The 5,708-nt window shown below is 27.5% G+C and overlaps 1 long non-coding RNA gene across 1 annotated transcript; it reads right to left on the reverse strand.

Annotated features, from left to right (window-relative positions):
• Positions 1–2,069: 2,069 nt before the first annotated feature.
• Positions 2,070–5,315, reverse strand: LOC107963583 (uncharacterized). Its single transcript, XR_001701984.2, has 4 exons — positions 5,132–5,315; positions 4,537–4,620; positions 3,037–3,150; positions 2,070–2,548 (listed from the first exon to the last, which is right to left on the reverse strand). It is a non-coding gene; the product is annotated as an uncharacterized lncRNA (long non-coding RNA).
• Between the last annotated feature and the right edge of the window lie 393 nt (positions 5,316–5,708).

Consider the following 5,708-nt stretch of genomic DNA (forward strand, 5'->3'; position numbering starts at 1 on the left):
ACAATGTATTCCGTCTCGTTAGGTGGAAAAATTGAAGAATGAAAGAAATGAATGAAAAAGTTAAAAGAAAATAAATTTTAAATATATTTGATTGGAAAAAAAACAAGAGGAAAGAATTCTAAATTAAAATGATGAGAGGGGAAAAAATAATAAATATGTATGTTAGTTTAAAATTATATATTTTTAAAAAATATATATATATTTTTTAAATTCTACTAAACACTGGATAGAAAAAATCATATTTTTCATTTCACCAGTAATATTAGTGAGGGGGATGGGGATGGATGTCGAGTACATTTAGATGATGTTTGGGAAAAACAAGTGTTACATAAATCCATGTAGAAGCAGTGCAGCATTTAGTATAATAAAATCAACAGATTTGGAGAATGATTGCAGTGTGATTTTCTTATACCACAACACAGGCCATCGGTTAGGCTACTGCACAAGGCCCAAATCTTTTTATTTCCATATCTCCGGCTATGCTAGTTTCATCACCCACCCAATATAATAACAGGGTTCATTTCATACATACAACTCTCAATTCTCTTGCTTCGCTTAAGCCAACAATTTTTTATCTCCTTTATTTATATTTTAAAAAATTGTTATTATTTAATAAAAATTTAAAGGCTCAACAGTGTAAAATTTTTTTAATTAAAAAAACAATTAAGCCTTTAATTTTTTAAAAAAATTGTACTTTGGCCCTCAAAAATGATAAAAATTTGACTAATCCTCTAAAAATTATAAATGTATATGCTATTAAAATGACAAAATTACATTTTTACTATCATAAAAATATATAATTTACTTTAGCCCACCCTAAAAATATTTCTGGCTTCGCCCTTACCCCCCTAAGTCCTCAACTTTAACAACTAAAAAAGACCCTTTGACTTGACCGTTAAAGTTATAAAAAAATTAAAAAAATACTTCTTTTGGTACAATAATTTTTATATTTTTTATGAATTTTATATTTCTTTATATTTTTTATAATTTTCTTACTACTTTATAAAATTTTATAATTTTTTTCTATAATACTATATATATTATATTGTTTTACTATTTTTATCAATTTTTTTTATCAATTTTTAATAAATTTAAAATATTTTTATAATTTTTATTAAAATTTTATAATTTTTATAAATTTTATTTATTTTTATTTATTTTTATCTTTTTGCCACATGTCACTCTATGGTTGTGACACGTGGTGGTTTAACTAAAAAAAATTAGGAGCAGTTAATTGAATTATCAACAGTTAAAGTTAATGATCAATGACCTTTTTAATAGTGGATCCAGAAATACAATTTGGGGGGAGAGGCAAAGTCAGAAAATTTTTTTGGGTGGCCGAAATTAAATTCTATATTTTTATGATAGTAAAAATGTAATTTTTTCATTTTAATAGCCTATATATTTATAATTTTTAGAGGATCCAATCAAATTTTTTATCAATTTTGGAGGGTGAAAGTGCAATTTTACCATTACTAATTTAAAATTTTTTAAATTATAAAGGGCCTAAATGAAAAATTTTCTATTTTATGGAGCTAAGACCCATGCCAGCCACCCCTTAGATTTGTCTTTGGCCTTTTTTTTATGCATTTTCACAGTTCAAGTACACAATTAGTGAAAATGAAAAAAAATAGGGGCTTAATTGCTTTTTTTTTTAAATTTGAGGACTTTTTTATACATTTTGACAGCTCAAATACACAATTGAGTGAAAAAAAGGGCTTAATTACTTTTTTTGAAAAAGTTTGAGAACTTTTTTGTTACATTTTGAAAGTTTAAGTACCCAATTGAGTGAAAAAATAGGGGCTTAAATTTTTTTTAAAGATTTGAGATCATTTTACACCCTTAAACCAAATTTAAAATATTTGATAATGATCATAAAAAAATTATTTTACACTTGTATGATTTATTTAAATTTTTGATAAGATATTTTTTTAATTATTGGATTAAAACCTTTTATTAGAAAAAAAATTGTAAACAATATTCTAAACTTTAAAAACTTGTAAAATTGTTTTAAAATAATATTTTAAAATTTTAAAACTTTTAAAATGAAAATGTTACACCCCAAATCTGACCATGATGGTTTGACCCGAATTCGGAACATCACATTAGTCGCCAAGGTAACTCTTTGTTTAAAACTTTACAAATTGCATTAACCAATCATATACACCATACAATTGCAGAATATTTCATATGAGAAATTAGACTTAAGTGCATGCTTTTCTAAATTAATCATTTCATTCACACAATCAGAAGGTATAAGGCATACCTTGATACTTGACAGTCTCCCTTATCTACAAAAAATTGTTAGTTCATTTAATTATTATCAGATTAATCAAGTAATAAAATCATCTAAACAACTAGTCAAGCAAACAATTATAACGTTAAAAAATCCCCCCTAAAAAAACAAATAGTCCGTAATGTCCATTTACGACCCATTGAAAATTGCCTTCACTTTGGAGCTTAAAAGTTCAACACTCATACTCAAAGAAAATGTCTTGCGATGGATCACCAATTTGTCACCCTCCTCGCTAACTCGGGAATCATTTATCTGCAAGGTAAAGTAATGGGGGTGAGCTTGGGAAAGCTCAGTGAGTACCCATGCATACAACACAAATATATATACACACCATACATGTTAGGATTTAACCATATTTTAACAATTCACATATAACACAATTTTCATACTCAACATAGTGATATATTGACAATTCGTGAATATGAAACATAGTCAAATTATAAGCTTATTGAATAAGCGGATCTCCAAAACACATCACATGACTCATAAAGTCGTATGCTATCTGTTAAACAAAAGCTTTAATAAAAGATTTTGATATAACAAATTGAAGTATTTTTTATTATAAGTTAAAATTAGCAAAATGATTTTTAAATTTAAAGTCTAATAGATAAAATTTTGAATACTTACATTAAACTCTTAGAAAATTTTGGAACAATTTTAAAATTAAGTTAAAATGATTTTAACCTAGTTAAATTATTACAAAAAATATCGATATCCTTTTAGTTGGTATCGATACTCACAATTTTTGGTGAAATAAATGCTCTGGTTTTACATCCCCAACGGCCATATTCATTACACCAATAATCTCAACGGTTGGAAATCTATTAGGGGTAGAAATACCATCTTCCAAATACCTACAACAACAAGAAAAACACTTTCAAGCAAATATCATCAATCAAATAACTTTAGAGCTTAATACTTTCATATTCTTCTTTCATACACTTGTGAGCTTTATTTCCATTCTTGTGCTCAAGAGTATTCTATTGTATTTGAACTTCATTTTGCAAACAATTTAATCTTGTCAGGATTGTTTCTTTGTTCGCTTATTTGTATCTCTTTGAGAGGGTTTGTAACTTGAGATTTGGGGTAGAAATCTTAAGGAGTTGTAAGGTTAAACCTTATCCTCAAAGGTTGAACAAATTAGTGAATTTGGGAAAATCCTTAGTGGTGGAAAGCTATGGTAGTGGAGTAGGTAATTGGGGCCAAACCACTCTAAATCCTTTTGCAACAGTTTTAATTTTTTCTCTTTACTTCCACCATTTCTTAAAAGGCCAATTCACCCCTCTCTTGGCGTTTCCGGTTTGTTCTATCGAGCTAACACTATCTCCATTTTAGTTTAGCATGTATACTCACACTCACCAAATACACCACACTATCTACGGTGAATGGAGCTATACTCGACAATCTCTTATCTCTCCAACTCTATCTTCGGGCCACAATGCCCAACACATAATAAAAGGGTGAGTACTCACAATCCTATGGCATGCCAACGATATCCAACAGTTTTAAGTATTCACATTGCCAACATATTTAATTAATCACATTTTATTACGCAATATAACTGGCTCGCATTTAGTGTTTCACAATAATATAATTTTGCACTAACCAAAACTCTCAATATCATAAATCTCATAATTTACTTACGGGTTCGTGCATACATAAATAAACATTATCAATAAAATTCACATGTTATAAAAATCTATATTAAAAAAAATAAATGCCTGTTTACAAGTATTACATAACCATATACAAATGTTTATTACATATATATACATACCTATTTAGTGACCTTTGGCACATCAAATTTTAACATACATTAAAAGTCCCGTAAATTTATATATTATATAAAACTATACCCATAATTATATATTGTATACAATAGAACCATGCATATATATTATATATGTATAATCACACACGTATATATATTTATATACATATACAACCCCACTCATATATATCTATGTATATTACCAACTCTCCCATCTATATATTATATATAGCACCCACTAATATATATACTATATACACAATAAAGCCCATGTATATATATTATAAGTTCATGCATTTTGCACTATTAAAATCGCATAGTGTATATACTCAACGATTCAACCAAAATTGCAAGGATTTGTATAAGGAAGAAGTCAATGTTCGTATACCATAAGCAGTGGTTCGCAAGCCACACTTCGACTCTTTAGATTCGCAATTCACGCTAAAACACGACATACAATTGCACTCACCTATAGCTCACCACGACTCGTCGAATTAGGCAACTTTTCGCTTGCCTTTATCTTGGTTTGTTGAGGCTCCACTATCGTTTTGAGCTTAGCACAAAAATATACATATTACTAAGCATTCAAAAACAATCTAGCTTACTCTCTTTGCGTTCATGCAATGACTCTCCACACATACTTATTCAACTTATTTCGTACAATCTATTTCATTTAATTTCTCCTTTTTAACTTAATTAAATCCTTAATTTCTACCTCCTAACTTGTGCCTAATTATAGAAATGGATCTCTAACTTTGCTCAATTTCTTTAATTAATATTTTTTTGGAAAAACGTTGTTCATCCTCATTCTAAAAAGAAAACCATTTAATTCATGCAATTACTTAAAAATTTTGTTAAATTGAATTTGTAAACCTTTTAATCTCGTCAAAATATACTATAAATTATTTTAAAAATATTTCTTAGCTCTTTATTATGAGATTCACCATTTTTATGCAAAAGATAACTTTAAAACTATGGATCTTTAATTTCTTGCTTAGATCTATGAAAAATGTAATTAAAAACACCTAATAAAAAATTAATACATAAGAAAATAATATATTTACCTTTAACTCGAAAACCTCCACGAATTTGTACCAATTGAGTGAAAACGAGCTAAGTTTAGGTGAGAAATTGGAGAAGAAAGAGTAATTTGCTTGCAAAATTAAAAGAATAAAGAGTGTTCGGATGTCAAGAAAATGTAAGAGATGCAATAATTTTTGAGAGAAAATTCTCCAATCTAGATCTAATAAAATTTAAAAATGAAAAAGAAACGGAGAGAAACGAAATAAAAGCAACGGGAGATGGATCTGGCTTGCCAACCATTTTAAAAAAAAATGGGCTATTTTCCCTATAAGTCATCCCGTATTCTCCCTTGTTCTAATAGCTCCCCTTTTTAGCCACTAGTTTTTACTTTACACATTTAATCTCTACTTTAACCACTATTCCAAATTAGTCATTATTAATTTTTTTTACTAATTCCCCAATTATTAATACCATAATTATTTAATTTAATAATTATTATTTTTACTATTATTAACTAATTATTTATTTTATTCTATTTTAATTTCTATGACACAAAATCTAATTTTTCTCTCAACCCATAATTTAATGTCCAATTCTACTAATGCGGTTTTCGGAATG

The sequence above is a fragment of the Gossypium hirsutum genome, chromosome A01, assembly GCF_007990345.1.
Source record: "Gossypium hirsutum isolate 1008001.06 chromosome A01, Gossypium_hirsutum_v2.1, whole genome shotgun sequence".
Classification (NCBI taxonomy): domain Eukaryota; kingdom Viridiplantae; phylum Streptophyta; class Magnoliopsida; order Malvales; family Malvaceae; genus Gossypium; species Gossypium hirsutum.